The sequence below is a fragment of the Gouania willdenowi genome, chromosome 20 (genome assembly GCF_900634775.1).
Source record: "Gouania willdenowi chromosome 20, fGouWil2.1, whole genome shotgun sequence".
Taxonomy (NCBI): domain Eukaryota; kingdom Metazoa; phylum Chordata; class Actinopteri; order Blenniiformes; family Gobiesocidae; genus Gouania; species Gouania willdenowi.
The window spans coordinates 15,115,448-15,134,913 of NC_041063.1; the positions used below are offsets into that span (position 1 = coordinate 15,115,448).

The 19,466-nt window shown below is 37.1% G+C and overlaps 1 protein-coding gene across 4 annotated transcripts in view; it reads left to right on the top strand.

The window, feature by feature from the left end:
• Positions 1-3,127: 3,127 nt before the first annotated feature.
• dlgap1b (discs, large (Drosophila) homolog-associated protein 1b) overlaps positions 3,128-19,466 on the top strand; it is a 124,328-nt gene continuing 107,989 nt past the window's right edge. For all 4 annotated transcript variants that reach the window (XM_028434097.1, XM_028434098.1, XM_028434100.1 and 1 more), the window contains exon 1: positions 3,128-3,317. The gene's annotated coding sequence lies outside the window, so the exon portion shown is untranslated. The remainder of the gene's footprint in view (positions 3,318-19,466) is intronic.

Consider the following 19,466-nt stretch of genomic DNA (forward strand, 5'->3'; position numbering starts at 1 on the left):
TTGTTTACTAGAAGGCCACTACTAGTACTCGTACACTCAACACCTCACTAGTAGTACGAGTAGACTGGTTTTTTTAATCTACCAGTAGTACTAGTAAAGCCAACCGATTGTTTACTTGTACTACTAGTAAACTCAAAATGTCATAGTAGTTCTAGTACACTGTTTTTATTCTACTAGTAGCACTAGTAGACCTGATGCAAAAAAAGTAGGAGGGATTATAACCAAATCCAGCTCCCTGATTGGTTGTAATATTTTCAAGAGCCAAAGGCAAGCTTGATTTTGTTATTCCCCGCCCCCTTATTAGCATATAAGGCTTAGTGTTTTAGCTTAACTAGTCAAGTATATCTCTCGCACTAGCAAACCAAAATTGGGTACATGTACTCCAAATTTGAGCTTATCTATATGGTTAATATCACTGACATCAAATTCATGCTCAAACTACAGTATATACATGTAAGGTAGAGGGAGAGGACAACCCGGCTGTGTGCTTTGAACTTAAATTGCTTCACTCCAGCTACAAACACGTGTATTTATGCAGTTTTGTGTTTAAAATTCAAGATATATGTGTTTTAGAGATTTTGTCCACAATGACTTAAATCAAACTGTCACACACTGTTGAGCAGGCTTGCAGTGGTGTAATATATACGACGATGTGACGCAAATTAAATTACTCATGCCTCTTCAGGGGATGACAGACAGCGTACCCATAAAGATACAACACAAGCTGGGAATAATGATATATACAGTAACGGCATACATACATTAACCTCTCCCTGGGTTGAAAATGTTTTTAAACTTTGGTTAAAATTACTTTTAATAAAAATGAGTAATTGAACTGGGTTGAATTAGTGCATCAAGGAGAAATCAAAACCTGCTGACGCTGTTAAAATGGCTCGCATCTATTTCACAGCTCAGATAATCGATCCTTTTTGCATAAAGAGCAAGTGTGGCTTCTCATTATAGAGCTCAGTTTATTTCCTTCTGTCGTCCTCTGGATCTTTGAGTAGTGGTATGTTGTGTCATGGGGAAAGTGTCGATTTCACCAAGACTTTCACTGAACGTCTTTATTGATTGTTTCCCCAACAGCGTTGATTGCTGTTTGATTCAAGAGCCTCACACTCCATTGAATGTCTAAAAATGATAATTTCTCCAAGGTCATATTACATTCAGCTCAAATCAATCCAAGATCCATGGAGGATGGATTTCACTCAATGAAATGTTTCCCTCCACTCCCATTCTAGTCGCGTATTACAGCACAGTGCCTGATGTTGCTGTTGCTGTTGCCCGGGTTATTCCACTGAAGTATGCAAGCCTTGTTATTGTATCTCGGCTGCCTAGCGGGCATAGAGCTGCAGCTGAGCTACTTTGTTGACTCTGAATCCTTCCATGTCGTGGCCTCCGGTCATTAGACACAACAGAGAGGACAGTGAGAGTGATGGCAGTCTATGTGTGACGAGTCTTTGTGCAGCTTCTCTGTTCAAAATGTCTTGCTACGGATGACTTTGATATCACAAAAACATCCTAAATAAAACATGTTTAGCGTGGATCCTCTGTGTCTGAAATAAATATTATTATTAGGATTTTTAGGATTTTTGGAGCCATCGAGTGCCACAGTAGCACCACCAGGAATCAATTTCATAGTACACGCAAATCCACCTTGTGTATGAACTGTATACACTGTAAATTATTAGGAATATGTATATAAGTGCATGCATTAACGTGAGGCACAACGTGGCACAAATTACTGTACGCAATGAGTAAAAACAACAGCAAAACAATAAGATAAACAAAAACTGACAGAATTATTTAGCACAACAGTGAATATTGACACACCATAGGACACTAAAACAAGAGCAAATTTATAGTGTCAGTCTGTCTATGTAATGTATATACAGTATGTTCTTTGCACATTTGGCATTGGACTTGGTTCACAAGTCTAAACCTATTCATATGCAATTTGTGTGCAAGTTATGCAGTCTGTGCATGTGAAGTTGTATTCTTTGTGCTGTAAAATGACAACGTTCTGCAGTAATATCAAAGAAAGAATGGAAGACAGAAAGAAATCAGAATCAGAATTCCTTTATTTATCCCAGGGGGAAATTGCTTTTGTTACAACCGCTGAAGAAAATATCACAAATATAAGAATAAACTTTAAACAAAAACGAAAGAAAGAATAAACGTTCAATACGCAAGTGTATTATTAAGTAAAAGACTGTTAAAAATATGGATTAGATACACACACGTTACAGTCTTAAAAAATAAAGTAAGATAGACAATGATAATAATACAAATAATACAAATACAAAGAGAAAAATTTCAAATCAATTACAGCTTTTGTATTTTGTTTAAAAAAAAAAAGTTAAAAAAATAGTGACAAATGCGTAGGGCGACCATGGCTCAGTGGTAGAGTGGGTTGTCCAATAACCAAAGGGTTGGGGGTTTGAATCCCACCCTAGATAAGTCATTGTTGTTGTGTCCTTGGGCAAGGCACTGGTGGTTGTTGGTGGTCAGAGGGACCAATGCCACAATGGCAGCCTTGCTTTTGGCAGCTGTGGCTACAATAGTAGCTTACCACCAGTGTGTGGAGTGAAAGATTAATGCACATCAATGTTAAGAGCTTTGAGTGTCTATAAAAAAGCGCTATATAAAATCCAATGCATTATACTTATTATTATTAACCTTCAGTTACTTAATTAAACACACACATACTCCGTTCTTTTTTTAGTCAAATTAATATTTGACAATGTAACAATAAGCCTTAGATCATGATGACAAATGATAGACTCACAAACCCCTGCCATTCTTGTTGGAAGCATTTGTTTGTTGCGTTTATCAGTTGTGCATTTGTGATTGAAATGTACAGTACATAAATACATTTCAAAATAAAATTAGATTGTGCATTTTTATTTTTATTTTATTTTTATTTTTTTTACAGTCTGTGTTGGTGGCAAATACATTTAAAAATAAAATTAGATTGTGCATTTTTATTTTTTATTTTTTACAGTCTGTGTTGGTGGCTATAATAAAGAATTGCGCTCCTGCTGAGGTGTTAGTAGCTGCGCTCTGATCCTACAGAGACTCCATGACGCACTTTCCTTCCATCCGTTCCTAGTGCAGAAGTGTTCATACGTTCAGCGATGTGTCTGCAGCCCAGCGACGGAGCGACACAGGAACATACAACACTCTGTGGGTCTTTACTATCCAATGTGAGCACTACCGACTCCTAATAACATCCAAACAAAGAGGCAATTTGAGCGGAAAGCACAGGATTACTGTCAGAGGTGACTGTCACACGGCAGGTCCGCGGTGTTGTCAAGGTAGGAGGGAATTGCGCAAATAATTTGCTCCTTTCATTCATTCATTCCGCAGGGACATGTTTTTTTTCACCCCACACTTGACATCATTTGTGTGACATATTTTACTCTTTCACTTTAACTTCATGGACCACTTTCCTGTGCGCATTTTTGGTGCGTAATGGTTGTTTTTCTCGCATCTGTCATATATTTGCTTTAATTTGCACGATGTAATTGACACAACTTTCCCGCAAAAAAAAAGAAAGTACATTTAAATAAGTAAGACGTTTCAGCTGTTGCGAAGTTGTTAATATTAACGCTGAAAGTGGTGATTTTGACTTATATATGGGAATAATGTGGCACAATGCATCTGCAAATGAAAATGTTTGATTTGGACGAAATGTTGCGGGAAATTTTCACTTCGTGACACTAAAATCTTTTTTTTTTTTTTTTTTTTTTTTTTTTTTCCCCTTCTTTTTGATGGTAAAGTGTCATCACTGTTGCTGCCACTTGTATGAACATGGTGCGTTTTGGCCATCATGCCCCACCAGCTGATGTTGGATGTAGTAATTTGGCCGCATCCGCTTTAACAAAGCCTGTTAAACCTGTCAAAAGTCTCTGATTATTTGGGGGGCACTTTATCTAATTTGGTGTTGAACTACTTTTTTGTCCATGAAAGTGTCCAGAGTCTATTCAAATCCCTTGGGTCATTGTTGTCTGATCCCTTTCCTCCAAGCACTGCATCTCTAGTGCAGTTCAGCAGCACAAATGACCAACACTACATCTGTAGACTCACTCCAGATGTGATATAAATGGATCACTTGGCTGATGTGATCGCACAAACCAGAATAACGCCGTGCTAATGGCTCTCGGTGTTAAAATGCATTCTCTATTTATTGTTTGTGTTTAAAGAGACACTGAACCACAATTCTTCCATCTACTCTGTGTCAGTGTTATTTCCCTAAACAGTGAATGTGTGTGTAACTCCTCTGAAAATGCTCCCCCATCTCCATTTCTTTACCTAGCGACCCTTTGTATGAACTTTGAAGGAGAATTTCACGGTGACAGAACCACGTGTCAGACCTCTGATTTTTAAATTGAAATGTCCTCAAATTCTGTTTCAGAGTTTACCCATTTTCGCATTACTTTACACTTTTCCATTTCCTTTCCATTTCATCATCTTTCCCAATTTTGATGACTTTACTGGCCATTAAACTGCCCGAAATCATTCCAAACATGCAAAAGTTTGATTAAAGCTGCAGTATGTAGAATCGTGAGACTTAGATAGAAGCAACCACACTCCACCCTCCTCTCCCTCAGACCCACATCAGGCTGCATTCAGACTGCAAAAGGAATTGTGTCTGTTCTGTCCACCTTAGATATGCTTCTCTTAGGTTTACCACACATTTTATCCCGTCTGTTCTCACTCTCCCTCTGAAACCAGTATGTGGTTTGGGACCTCGTGCATTCACAGAGGTTTGAGTCCGATCCGCCTGAGTATGTTTGGGATTATTTAAACTGTTGCTTCTCCATGTCTGTCTTTCTTTTTCCTCTTGCTTTGCCGTGTACCCGTTGGTGACTTCTCCTGCTGGAATGTCTGCCGTTGTACTTTCCTACAGAGGACGTGAACGCGCATCGACTTCAGTCGGGCAGCCAATAGTAACACCCCAAAACAGCTCATGGAGCACTCTGTTTGTAAAAAGATCTCTGATTGGCTGAAAAGCCGGGTCAAGCTCCTAGATATCTAAACTTCATATACAGAGCCAAGAGAAGGTGCAAAATTACACTGTCCTTTCAGAATACTTTGAATTACAATATGCCCAAAGGTGATTATGGACCAAATGAAGCCAAAAAAAAAACTGTACATACTGCAGCTTTAATAGTGTCAACTACTGTTATTAATTGCTTCAGATGACTTACAAAAACGGGAGGGTTACGCTGAAATCACGCAAGATTTCACCACGAGGGATTATCTTTCCATTAGCTACACTGCTAGACCCTTAGTTGCTAATGCACAAATGGCTAAACCTGTCTTTGTACCAGTGCCTTTTTTGGCAGTGAATGCAATCATAATAATCTGAACCACTTGTTTATCACATTGAATACAAAAATCAAATGAAGCTCTGCACAGGATAACATGATCATCACTAGTCAAACCATAACACACAGCGCAATATTTTGAATTGGATTGTCTGTGGGATTTGACATATTTATGCAGTTGTTACACTTTATAGACATTGCATGAGGGTCATTTCTGTATCACGTTGGGGCCTGAGTTTAAATATAGAAAGCGAGAAAAAAAAACAGATTTCAGTCTTTTTTGTCCATTTTCCATGTTCACGGCAAATCATAGGCCCTACATGTGCATGTGCTCTTCTGATCACTACCTCAGTACGTAACGAATAAATCACTCCATCAATTCCAACTGTGTTTTTTAATTGCAACTGTGTCGGATTCATTATTTTAAACAGCATTAGATCTGGTAGATGATACCTGCCTGTGTGGAAGCTTACCATGTGATGCCACAGATTGGAAAGGAATGGTTTTTTTTTTTTTTTTCAAAGTATCTGCATATTTATTTATTTTTTAAATTTTTTGGTATTGGTACATTGTTTTAAATGTACCATGCTGGATGGCCATATATGGTGTAGTTACAGCTGGCTTTTCTAATGAAAAAAGGGGTTTTGGTCTATCGGGTTGTCAATATCAGAACTCAGAATGTAGTCAAATATAGTCAAAACCATTCTCACTAGGGATGTAACGATTAATCGTAAGGCAGTTAAAAATTGAGTCATAGGTATCACGGTTGATATCGATTTTCTGAAAATTGAATCGCAGTACTTTTTTTAACCAGCAGAGGCTTCATTTTCATTTGTATTATTCCTTTATTTATTTCATTCAAGATTTATTTTTAGTTAAATTGCATTGTTTTGAATAGTTTATCAAGGAATTCTTTTGACAATGAAAAATAAAAGGAAAATAATACAGGATTTTCTAGTTTTTTTCCCAAAAAAAAAATTTGTCTACAGTCCCATTTTGGAAAATAAATTGTGAGAGAATCGTATCGTGAACCCAGTATCGTGAATCGAATCGTATCGGGAGTTGAGTGAATCGTTACATCACTAATTCTCACCGGTAAGAAAATGTAATCCCACGATAGAAACGATAAATGCCCAGGTTGGAAATTATTGAGGGCCACGGGCCATTTGTCCCTCAATTTAGCCAAGAAGGCCCCTAAAAGCCTTGTTCCAGAGGTCAAAATTTCCCACAAGTTTGTTGTCAACAACTTAAATTCTCCATCGCGGTGTGCACCGCCCCTCACGCCCCTCAGCCCTCACACACACACACACACACACTGACGGCGGTGCTCATCGCGGCTACGTGAAGCTGCCGAGCTGCGATTGATCGTGGACCGCTACTTGGTTAAAACTAGACAACCATCCAACAAAGTAAATCAATCCAAGTTCCTCCATCATACACCCAAAGTTCCCACAAACACGGGGACAGAGATGAACCCGCCGCAACGATTATGAACTGGAAACGCCACTAAAGCCTTACTATGCCAAGCTAACACACTGACACACAGGCTGGGCTAAGAGCTAATGCTAACCACTCCATATAAGGAATAAACCAAGTAAAAAGAACACGTCTTACTGTCATCAAACCACAGAGAGCCATCAATTTGTTTATGGTCAGATTTAACACTTGTATTGAAAGATAAAAGCTAACATGTCACACGTTGTGTGAAATAAATATTAATGTCACTATTCATCCATCACAACTTGTGAAACGCAATGTTTTGTAATTATATTTCACGTGTTCACAGACAAAGCTGGTCCCATTAGACTAATGTAACTATTGAGATTATTACACCTAAATATACTGAATGATTAAATCATCAAACGTGATCTGGTTTAATTATAGAGAGTTATTTGTCAACCATAACTTTATGTAACTCATTATCAAATATGAAATAAACAAGATTCATCATTAGTAAAAACACTAATGGAGTTATTTTTGCTTTTTATGTGAATTAGAAAATAATTTCATTTTAAGTGAGGAAGTACATTCATTTCATACAATAACACTAAGAGTGATTCACATGCACTAATACAGTATGTTCCATAAAATATCAGCTCATAAACTCTTTGATTCTGCAGCTATTGTAGCCTTTTTTTAATGCGTCTAGCGTTGATGTATTCAAATGTATTTGTGTTTGTTAGGAACCTGTTTACACTTTAAGTTGGGAATTGTTTTATTTATTTATTTATTTATTTATTTATTTATTTCTAGTTTTTATTTATCGTGATGTTTATCGTTATCGTGATAAATACCAGAAATTGTTTCAGTCTATGTCGCCCATCCCTAATCAGAACATGTATCGGACACTGTGAGGCTTTACACCCAGTACAGGCTGTGAAGATGGCAAGAAAGTTTTTGTGATTTGCAGCAGTGACAGCGTTTACTCACCACTTGTCAGGTTTTATTAGACGGGGTCGCGGTTTGCGTAGTAATGATGGTTGTGGACGACGGCAGTGATGAGTCAGCGTTTTGCTGTGATCTCTGATGTGCCGTATATCCAGGGCGCGCTATTCTCTTTGTTGAATTTTAATTACGCTGCACACTTTGAAGAGAGATAAGCCCCTGTCACGTCCCACCGCATGGAATTGTTTCTCCACTTCTCGCTTACAAAAACGGGACATCTGCTTCTAAAGCTCCCCTCCAACAATGAGAAGACTTGCACAGGCGAGGGGAGGACTTTTCAAACACTCCTGCACTAGTCTTGTAATCTCATTCTCCACGTTTTCTGGCACTCTTAGTAGCTTAGATTGGTAGTTTGGGAGCGGACAGCTTCCAATTCAGCTCTTCTGGCTTTGCCTCTGTGAATTTTTATGTTCCAAAAGCTCGAGAACTAGTTGCTGCCTGTTACCTTGGGGAACCTAGTAGAGCACCTCTGTTTGCCAAACACAGATGTAGTGACTGCACAGAGCTGGATCTCGTCTTCAAAGAAAGCACAGAGGAAGACAAGAATTACAAGTGGGATTAATGGAGTACATGCTCAGGAAAATGAATGAATACCACTCTTTTATCTGATTTTTGAGAAGTTTAATGTGAAAATAGACCATTTGTTGGACTGTATTTCTTCTTTTTGATGTCAATCAACGCTCGCTAATGGTGACGGTGAGTAAGGGAACGCTGTCATTTTATTGTGAAACACTTTCTGCACCCTTGTGCGAGGGGTGTTGAAAAAAAGGCAATTTGGCGATATATCGCGATATTACGTCGCGAGATTCTCGATTTCTTTTTTTAACTTTTATTTAACCAGGAAAGTCATTTCCACTGCAGGAGACATTGTAACTTCATAAAGAAGTGCTCTGAAACCTGAGCATGTTGACCAGCTTGTGTTTTTTCAATAAAAGTACTAACTTTCTGCATTTATTTGTTGTTCTAGGCATTTACCTCAGTTAGGTTGTCCTAAAGTCAACGTTGCACTAAAGTCAAAGTTGGTTTAAAAGCCACAGACATTATTTTATTTTAAGTTGTTGGCACATGGCATGTTAAAGCCAATGTTTTGAGTGTAAAATTATAAACCAATAAAACATATTTCATACATAATGTTCTCATGAAGGTGTACACATTTACAGATTAGTTGTTTTTTAAGTAATATATAGAAAAAAATTGCAATAATTGCCTATACTTTAACATCAGGATATATTGTATTGGTGACCTACGTATCGGGATATGAATCGTATCGCCAGATGCCAGGCAATACACACCCCTAGCTGCTACTGATGTTAGTATATTCTTCTATGTGCAGCACACTTTAAGTTGCTAAAAACATTGCTTGCCATCACAGTTTGCTGCTCATGCCTGCAGGTCAAACGCGGCCTCCAGCTGTTGCTGTCAGTGTTAAGTGTGAACACACTGCACTAAGGTGGATGCTGTGTTGTAAAGGCTTGGTTTTGCACAAACATGCCATACGCGTGTGATGGAAGTAGGGTTTGGGTCAACTGTAATTGTATTTAATAGTTAATTTAAATTACATCGTAGTTATAATAGTAACTGTAATTGAAAACATTTGTTGCCGTTGTAATCATAATTGAATTGTAATTTAGTTCAAATAATTGACTTTCTAATTGTAATTGACATGGAAATTCTATAAAAACTACAATTTAATTAAAACACAAAACGGGGGAACCATGTTAGAGTTCTATGGCTTACACACAAAAAGTTAACAATTATTACAATATGTTTCGTATCAGGTTTTTCCACTACATTTCAGTTCTCTTGAGTATCATTTTATCTTTTTTTTTTTTTTTTTTTTTAATTATATTGAAATTGAGGGGTATACTGACAGAAAAAAGGCTCAGACGCCCACACCAAAGGCATTAATAGCAATATTTTTATTAGGGGTGTCCCGATCCGATATTGATATCGGTCCGATATCAGCCAGAAAACGAATATCGGATTTTATTGGACTGTATCTAAAATTTCTGATATATATTATATGATATTTATTAAATTGTAGAATACTGTAGATATTATGTTGAAGGTTTAAAATGTATGTAACCAATTGGTTCATAATACATGGTTTTTCTCATCCCTACTCTTGCTGACTATTGTTCTCTGTTTGAGTAACATCACGTGATCAAGCCTTTTCTAGCATACCACACTAGAAAATAAGTAATAAAAGTATCGGATCGATATTGGTATCGGCCAGTATGCAAGGCAGAAATATCGGTATTGTATCGTAAGTGAAAAAGTTGTATCGGGACATCCCTAATTTTTATGGATAAGGAATCCTAACAAGGTAACTAAGAGATGAAATTCATATTTTTCATCATATTTTTGAGTGTATGTTACAGACATACACTCAAAAGAGATGCAAAAAGAAATCTTTATTATGAGGTTATTTATTAAAGGCTCAGTAATTGTGATTGAATTTGAACTTGAGTAATTGAGAACGGAATTGTAATTGACTTTCAGTGGAAAAATAAGACTTGTAATTGCTCACCGTAATCATAATTTAGTTGTAATTGAACATGGATAATTGAAGACGTAATTGACCTCAACCTTGGATGGAGTTGATGGAGGCTTTGATGTACACATACATACAGTATGTAATAGGAGTGTGACGATATCTCGATGCGGCGATATATCACAGTATTTTTTCGCACGATCAATTATTGATCTGCTCGCGCTAAGTATCGAATTTTTAACAATTTTTTTTAAACCTTTTCTGCTTTTTCACTAAAATGTGCAGGTAGGTCTTTGTTGAAGGAACCAATATATTGTTAACTGGAATATTGCACTATAATGATGTCACTGGTAAGAAAGACCCTATTTTTTGTTTACAGAAAGCACTATTGGAGTTACTTATTCATTTACATTGGTATGTTGACACTTATTTACAGAAATGTTGCACTAAAATAGTGTCACTGTTCATAGGACACTTTTTCAATTTATTGTCTTTCAGAGATATGAAAAGAAAAATTGTATTTCTTCACTTATTCTTTTTTTTCTTCTTGTTATGCCATAAATTATCGTAGATTGATTTCTGACCAATATATTGATAATCGCAGTATCGTCATATCGCAAGATAATCGTTACCGTGAGCTTTGTATCGCGTATCGCGTCTTGAGGTACGCAGAGGGTCCCAACCCTAGTATGTAATGATATAAAGACAATTGAAAACCTGTGTTTGCCAGAGGACACTGACATTTCTGTTTGAGAGTGAAGGTAAGGGGGAGAGAGATGTGTTTGTGTGCTTTCCAGCTATTGAAGCTTCCTCCAACTGTGAAAAGGCCACTGCCATTGTTGGGTAACATAATCCACCAAGGAGGCCTTCAGCCACACACTGAGGATAACTGCACGCACACACACACACACACACACACACACACACACACACACACACACACACACACACACACACACACACACACACACACACACACACACACACACACACTCACACTTACTCCCAGGAGAAATAGTTATCACTTCCAGTGCTGGAATCAACTGCTGAATGTTAAGCATTTCAACAAAGTTCTCCTGAGCGTTGATGGCGCGCAACATCCCGTTATTGTTGCCTCTCTGAAAAGAACCTCTCAGGCTTGTTTAAATGGTCCTATTCTTTACTGTGGTGGATTCTGATATTCTGGGATGGTGACGCAAGGGGGACACATCAGCACCTCCTTTTAAAAAGAAGACATTAGCGAGATAACGGCGTCTGTGAGGCTCTAATGAAATATATTGTGCAGTACGTGGTCACCTGCCATCCTGGTTCCATTAATGATTATGTCTGTGAGAAGCAGATTTGTGGTTTAATAGTTGAAGCTGTGGCTCACACTGGATTATTTATAGACAATGTAATAGGTATAGACAGTCCTTTATCATAGAGGCTACATAATGGAATGTAAATGCACATGAGGTTCAAACTAGAGGGTGAATAAGATGATTTCGTTGAATGTGAGCTAGGGTTGTCACGATACTGACATTTTCAACTAGATCCCGATACTCAGGAAAATATTTGGTAATCGGTACGATTTTTTAATACCACGGGGACAACAAATGACTCTAAAAATTCGAAAAAATACTCTCTATTACAGGGTTTCTCAAATGGGAGTACTCGTAGCCCTAGGGGTGCGTGATGGCACTACAGAGGGTACTTGAGAAAGAGAAAGTTTAAAATGAACAAAGAAATCATTAAAAATATTTTCTAATCTTTATTTGTGTTTAAAAATGGTAATCATGATAATGTAAATGATCCTGATGGTGGGAGACGAGCGGAATTGATGAAAACTATAGAGATAAATCTTTTTACGAGAGACTAAATCCTGTTTAATTCTTCTTATTAACAATGGGATTCCTTAAAATGCGTGTTATCATCACTAATTCATTTCTTCTGATTCTCAACCAGTAGAAAATGCTGTGAACACCTGATTATGCATGAAAAAAAATTAAAAAAAATACCGTCATATACCGTGAAACCTTTAGAATATAGAAAAATACAGTTATATACATTTTTGTCATTCCACCTAGACCTAGTTAAACTAATTATGCACTATCAATATGAACAGAAATGAGATCACAAGTGACTCAACTCTTATATTTACTCCATACCCTGCTGGTACACTGACTCTTTAACGTCATGTAATCAGATGCCCAGTACTGCTCCTGTAATCTGCTTTGTTTTTTTAGGCTTTGTTCCTAAAAAATAAATGACTGAGTTTGACTGAACAGTTAAAGGAATTTATTTATGGCTTTGCCAAAGAGTCCAAAAGCTTTATTATAAATTCAGGTAAAATTAAGATCACTAATCATTCGTTTTCTGTATCCAGTTAATCCTCTTTGGGGTCAAGGGGCACTGAATCCTATTCCAGCACAGAAGGCTATGTGCGCCATGGGAAGGCTGCAGTTCATCACTGGGCTATTACACACACTTCCCACACTCTAATGACCCACTTAATGTAGAATCTAAGCTTAACCTCACATTGATGGTTTTGCATTGTAAAAATATATGACTACCTCGATAAAACCCATTTACTCAGGCAGAACGAACAAATTGCTCGTGTAGCAGTGCAGAGTGTCTCCTAATGATCCAATGAGAAGAAAGAAATCAAACAATTTCAAATATTAATTTAAGATATTACTAATAAAATATAAAATACACATTTGCGTTTACGGTAATTATTGGTAGAAAAAAGAATACAATCCTTACTTTTTAAACTATTGACCTTATTCCTGATGTTAATAATTGCTACTTTTGGGAAAATCTTCCTTTATGATAAAAAATACATTAATATTTGGCAATGAGCATATAACGTGAACTCCTGTTTTCTGTTGTAAATGGTGTACATTTGTCTTAATAAATTCGCTGACTAATAGACTTTTGCTACTTGGACCTCTTGTATCAAAAAAAAAGCTGTGCCCTCCAAAATAAAATAATAAAATCTAAATGTTTAACTGATTCTATTTTTCCTGGATGTCTAAAACTAGTTTCCAGTTGCAAGGACCTGAAGTTGCATATTTAACACATCAAAGTTGAGACATGTTCTTTTGTATTCTAGGGAACATATTGAATTTCATGAAACAGCTGTGATATAAAGTGACTATATATATATATATATATATATATATATATATATATATATATATATATATATATAAAGCTTCTAATGGTGCTACTTGTAACGTTTGAAAGGGTAATGATGATCAGTGTGTTTATATACCACACATGAAAGCTTTGAATTGAAGTGGACAGTGAGTGACTCATCTGTACATTATCTATTGTTAACGGATTTGAAGTGTACAAATCTATTTAAGGCCACTGGGCTTCAGAACAAAAGATGCAACAATCTGATAACCTTCATCTTTGGTACATTGTGAAAGGATGATGATGATGATGATGATGATAATGATGTCTTTGTGCTATAGTACACGGAGACATTGTGTGCCTTTAGTATGTAAGTATGTCTCAATTTTTAACAAAATGCCCCAAAACAGTATTTAGTCCAAATGAAAAATGCTAATCCTCAGGGATTAGATTTTAGCAAATTAGCATTAAAAAATAACACATTATTACAATTTTTGAGTCTGTGGTGTACTTAATGGGAGCTCAAATTGAAATAGATCCACCAAAATAATGATGCAGTGTTTTAAAATATTTCACTATTTGAATAATTGTTCTGACTAAAAATAAATGCACTTGTCATCACCTTCTTTTTTCTTTCTTTTGTCATAAAAAAGTGTCTAGACAGACTAATTGCTTCGGCTATCAGCCCTGTGTTTTAAAAAGGTGCTTTTTAATGTGTGTCCTGTTCCAGCAGGGTCTTAAATTAATTCTCTGGGAACATCATTTCCATGGCAGCCGTCCTGTCAAACGTAGCAGCCAGGACAGGGTGATCAGGTGGGCCACAATCAGTGTCTCACCAGCCTATTTAACCTCGACGCCGCAGCACAGGTGTCACATCCTGCTATGGGAAATTAATGGAACCTTTTTTTTCCCCCCCCGCCTGCTGACACTGATGAAGGACTTTGTAATTGGAGCCTCATGCAAGCAGCCTCTTTTTGTTATAACTGCATATGAGGCGGTTTTGTGCAAGCGTGACGATAAATAAGGACTGTTATTGACAGTTACCAGCATCATATCTGCTGAAAACAATAACCAACATGTGAAATATGATAGAAAACCATGGACATTTTTGAAATATTTTAAGAAAAGAAAAAAAAAATACTATCTCACAAGGACACCAACACATGTTAAAACCAATGCATGTTCATATTGTCATATGCATTTTGATAACATAGATATGAGGGCGTCTCTAAAATCTGATATAATATATATTGATTTTATTGGAGTTATTTAGGTTATTTTCAGTTATTTTTTATTTCACATTTTTGACTTCCACATTTGGTACAGTAATTACGTGCATAGAAAAAAACAAAACAGCAAAAAAACCAGCATGATCAAGGATAAACCAAAAAAAAAAAAAAAAAAACTGACAATAATAACAGTAGCAATGAAGTAGTAGTAGGAATAACAGCAATTTTAAACAAATAATCAAGCAAATCAATAGATATTGGATACACATTAAAAAAGAAAAATCACACACACGTGTCCCACATCCATAGATATATGCATGTACACGTATAAATACATTAAATACAATTTACGAAATACAAAATGTAAATAAATAAAATACACAGAATAAAAATTAAACACAGCATACCAATATTTAAAATAAAAGTCAGATGGTAATTATTCAACTGTAGAATATTATTTATTTAAGATTAAAAATGATTTAACCCATTGGTTAGTAATAAATGGTTTAGTTTTTCTCATACCTATACTGTTGCTGACTAAATTAGGTCTCTGTTTGGGTAATATGTCACTTAATCAAACCTTTTCTAACATTCTACACAATAAAATAAGTATAAAAGTATGTATGATTTGTGCTGATATCGTATAGGATCGGTACCGACTGATACCCAACACTGCAATATCGGTATCGTATCGGAAGTGAAAAAGTTGTATTGGGACATCCCTACTGTCCACCCTCTGAGGCATTTTGTGTAACTACTGCTGTACAGTTTCTCACAAAGGCTTTTAGAAAATGATGCATTGTTTACTTCTACAGCAAAAAAAAAGCCTTTCGAAGCAAATATATCTATTGTTCCATATTTAATACCATTTTATTCTTTCACGTAATTCCAACAAGATTATTTTTATCTTCACTTTTAAACAATATGTTAAGGTTTCATTTATTCACACAACTGTTCCTCGGGAAATTCATTTTGATCTCCTGACATGTTTTGGCTGACAACTGCCAGTGTTTGTAAGAGGCCTCTGCTGATTGCTTTGATGTTTCCTTTGATGTTTCCTTGACGTCTACATAATAATTCCAGCAAGATTCTTTTTGTCTTATTTTTGAATAATATGTTAAGGTTTCATTCATTCAGACAACTCTTCCTCACATAGTTTATGGACAATCACAACAAACTAAGGGTTAAAAGCTAGAAAGACCCTGAAGAGAAATCCCAGATATGCTGAAGTCAGTTTATCGAGCAAATATCTTTGTGGTTCACTTTTTTAAAGTGTTTTATTTACATCTTCCTCCTTTCCCTCGACTATACATAATTTAATCAGTCCTGTTGACAGTTTGTTGAGAGTTGGCACAGTGGAAGAGTGAGGGTGTTCCTGCCAACGTCCTTTCATTCCACAGCTTTCTGTGCTGCCCTGTAGCAGCTGGCCTTGTCACCTCTCACTAGTTGTGACAGAAGAAGGAGGATGGCGATGAATCAGGAGTCTGATGAAGAACTCTGCACCACTGACCGGGTCTGATGAGCAAGTGTTGGATTGCACTAATAGCCATCCTGATGGTTCCCCAAACGTGCCACCCAGTTAAAGCTGCAGTATGTAAATGTTTTGGTCAAAAATCCATAACCATCATTGAGCATATTGTATTCCAAAGTGTTCTGAGTGGACAGTGAGTCTCTTCTCCTTCTCCTGGCTCTGTAAATGAGCTTTAGAAATACAGGAGTGTGATGATGGACTTTAGATTTTTCTACCAACAGAGCGATCCATGAGTTGTTTTGGGTGACACTATTGGCTGCTCTATGCGAGTCCACGATCTAAGAGTAGGGAAAGTGTAATGACAAGATTCTCTTACTCGACTTTTGGCACAGCGGTTACACGGCAAAGCAAGGGAAAAAAGGAAGACCAAGGTGGAGAAGTTACAGAATAAAGGCACAAACGTGTTCAGGAGGAACAGACTCTGTGGAGGTCCCTCTGACTTGGTATGTGCGACTATCCGTTTTCAGCCCGTGCGCAGTCCGCCCCACATACCGAGTCAGAGAGGGAGAGAGAGTGACAGGCCGCATTTGCCCGATCTCGTTAGATCTTGGAAGCTAAGCAGGTCTGGGCCGGGTTAGTACATGGATGGAGACCACAGAGAATTCCAGGTACCACAGTGGGAGACAGTCGCTCCAGTGGTATCTGTCATTGTGTCCTTGGGCAAGGCACTTCACCCACATTGCCTAGTATGAATGTAGTGTGTGAGTGAGTGTTGGTGGTGGTTGGAGGGGCCGATGGCGCACTATGGCAGCCTCTCTTCCGTCAGTCTGCCCCAGGGCGGCTGTGGCTACAGTAGTAGCTTACCACCACTAACGGTGGAGTGAAATAATAATGCCGTAATTCTGTAAAGCGCTTTGAGTGTCTATGATAAAGTGCTGTATAAAATCCAATGCATTATTATTATTATTATTATTATTGTTATTATTATAACAGGCGTGAAAAATAGCTTGAAAAACTAAGAGAAACATTACACAAGGTGGAAAGAACAGATGCAATTCATTTGCAGTCTGGATGTGGAGTGTCTGACTGCTCTGATCAGCTGGGCTTGGCTGCTTGTGTGAGAGGAGCAGCTCTGAGCCTCTTACTGTCCACACAGCAGAGAGTGATACACACATTCATGTCTTTAAGACATCAGAAAACTCTCCAATAGCACAAGATGAAATCCCTACATTTGTTACTTGTCTCTATGGCGAAAACAGTCGCAAAGAGTTCAATAGTGTAGGCGTCCATGCAAGCGTTCACAAGAAGACCATTAAGTTTCGTCAGGAGGGGGGATTGTGGAGCGTCTCACCATTCTACATACTGCAGCTTTAATCTCAGAGTCCAGTTTTGTCCTTCATGGCTTTAAGTATTACTGGTCTACTATACGTCTACCTGCATTGAATGTCTGGCATGTAGTGTTTCTATGTAACGTGCCAGAATGTCATGTGATCCAACTTTGAGGAAAGCCTTTGTGAGCACCGCTCTAGTGTATTTAAAGCAAGGAGATTTATTTAAGAGCTCGTTACACTAGATAAGCTTCAAAAGGTAGGGCTGGAAATAGAATACAGGGGCCTCGGCTAGTGCCTTGCTTTAGGTCCTTGGGCTAAATCCAACTATGGGTTTTTTTTTTTTTAAGTCTGATTGATTTCATTAATACTATATAGAATTAACGTAGCTAGTGTGCTCTGGATATTACAGAGAATCCTTATGCAAACAGTCAGATTTAGTCCTTGGTTTTTTGCTCCACGTGCACGTGCACAGTGACACGGCCTCACTTTGATTCAATCCTTCTCTACATAAGTGTCCTGGAGCGGCTGTGAGGCAGTACTGAAAAGAACAGGAGGTTGAACATGGTGGCTTTGGATCCACAATGGCATCAGTGCTCACTAAAAGGAACTTCCTGCTTTTAGTATTTTTTACTTTGAGACATCCCCTCAAGCATAGTGCCAATCTTCCCAGTTCATGAAGTCTACTGGGAATTTTACCTGCAGTGAAACGATGAGCTACCTACCATTCCTTTTTGCTCACATAAAGCCTTTGTGGCTTTTTCCTTTCCGTCTTGTGTCAGAGTTGATTCATTAGATGTTTAAAAGTAAGTGTTTTAGTATTTTTTGCAAGTTGAAGTGTTGGATATTTATTTTTTATTCAGTTATTGAGCAAGATTATGTTGCCTGCATAGGCGTATCACATTCATTATATGTGTGCATATATTTAAACACATACAAGTACATATACATGATCACAACACCACGTCTACACTATCCTAGATGAGTTCAATGGGAGGAGAAGAAGTACAACCTTATTTAACCCACTCCATTCTCACTCAGAACTGTCCAAATAATGAAATTCTATTTTATTTAACACAATATTGCATCTTTTTAACCAACATCCAACAAATCTATATGTATTATTTTATCATATTCCTTACGTACGTTCTTCCACCACAAATATAAGCTGATTTTGTTTTTGTTGTTCTTATTTTAGGTTTTTTAAAGTTCATCTGACCTCTGAGATTATAACCTTTCTATTGATAAGAGAAAATATTTTTAATATGAACTGGTAGTAAGTTATTGTATGCTTTGAACATAACTTTGATGGCCTGAAAAGCAACAATATCATAACATTTAAGTAGTCTTGATTGTCTAAATCAGACATAGGCAACTAGTGGCCCGGGGGCCAGATGCGGCCCTTGGTCCAATTTTGTGCGGGCCCCCCCCAAAACAAAATTGTCATGAAGTTGGAAGTTTTACGAAGAACATAATATTAAACAAAACTCCAGAAACACAGAAAACGACAGCAAAATGCACAAAATGTCAAGAAAAGTACAAAAAGTAACCATAAAAAGATATAAAACATCTCTAAATCAGACATAGGCAACTAGTGGCCCGGGGGCCAGATGCGGCCCTTGGTCCAATTTTGTGCGGGCCCCCCCAAAACAAAATTGTCATGAAGTTGGAAGTTTTACGAAGAACATAATATTAAACAAAACTCCAGAAACACAGAAAACGACAGCAAAATGCACAAAATGTCAAGAAAAGTACAAAAAGTAACCATAAAAAGATATAAAACAGTGCAAAAAAAAAATCATAAAACACACAAAATGACAACAAAGGCACACTAAACAAATACTTAAACACACAAAATGACTACAAAAACAACAACATATACAAAAGAACTTCAGACACACATGAAATTAAACAATTTGACGACAAGAACAGAGAAAATATAAGAAAAACACACAGTGACTTGAAAAAAACACTAAAAGACAACACAATTTTGTCATATTGAAGAGAAAATCTACAAAGTAAATTTAAAAACAAACAAAATGTATT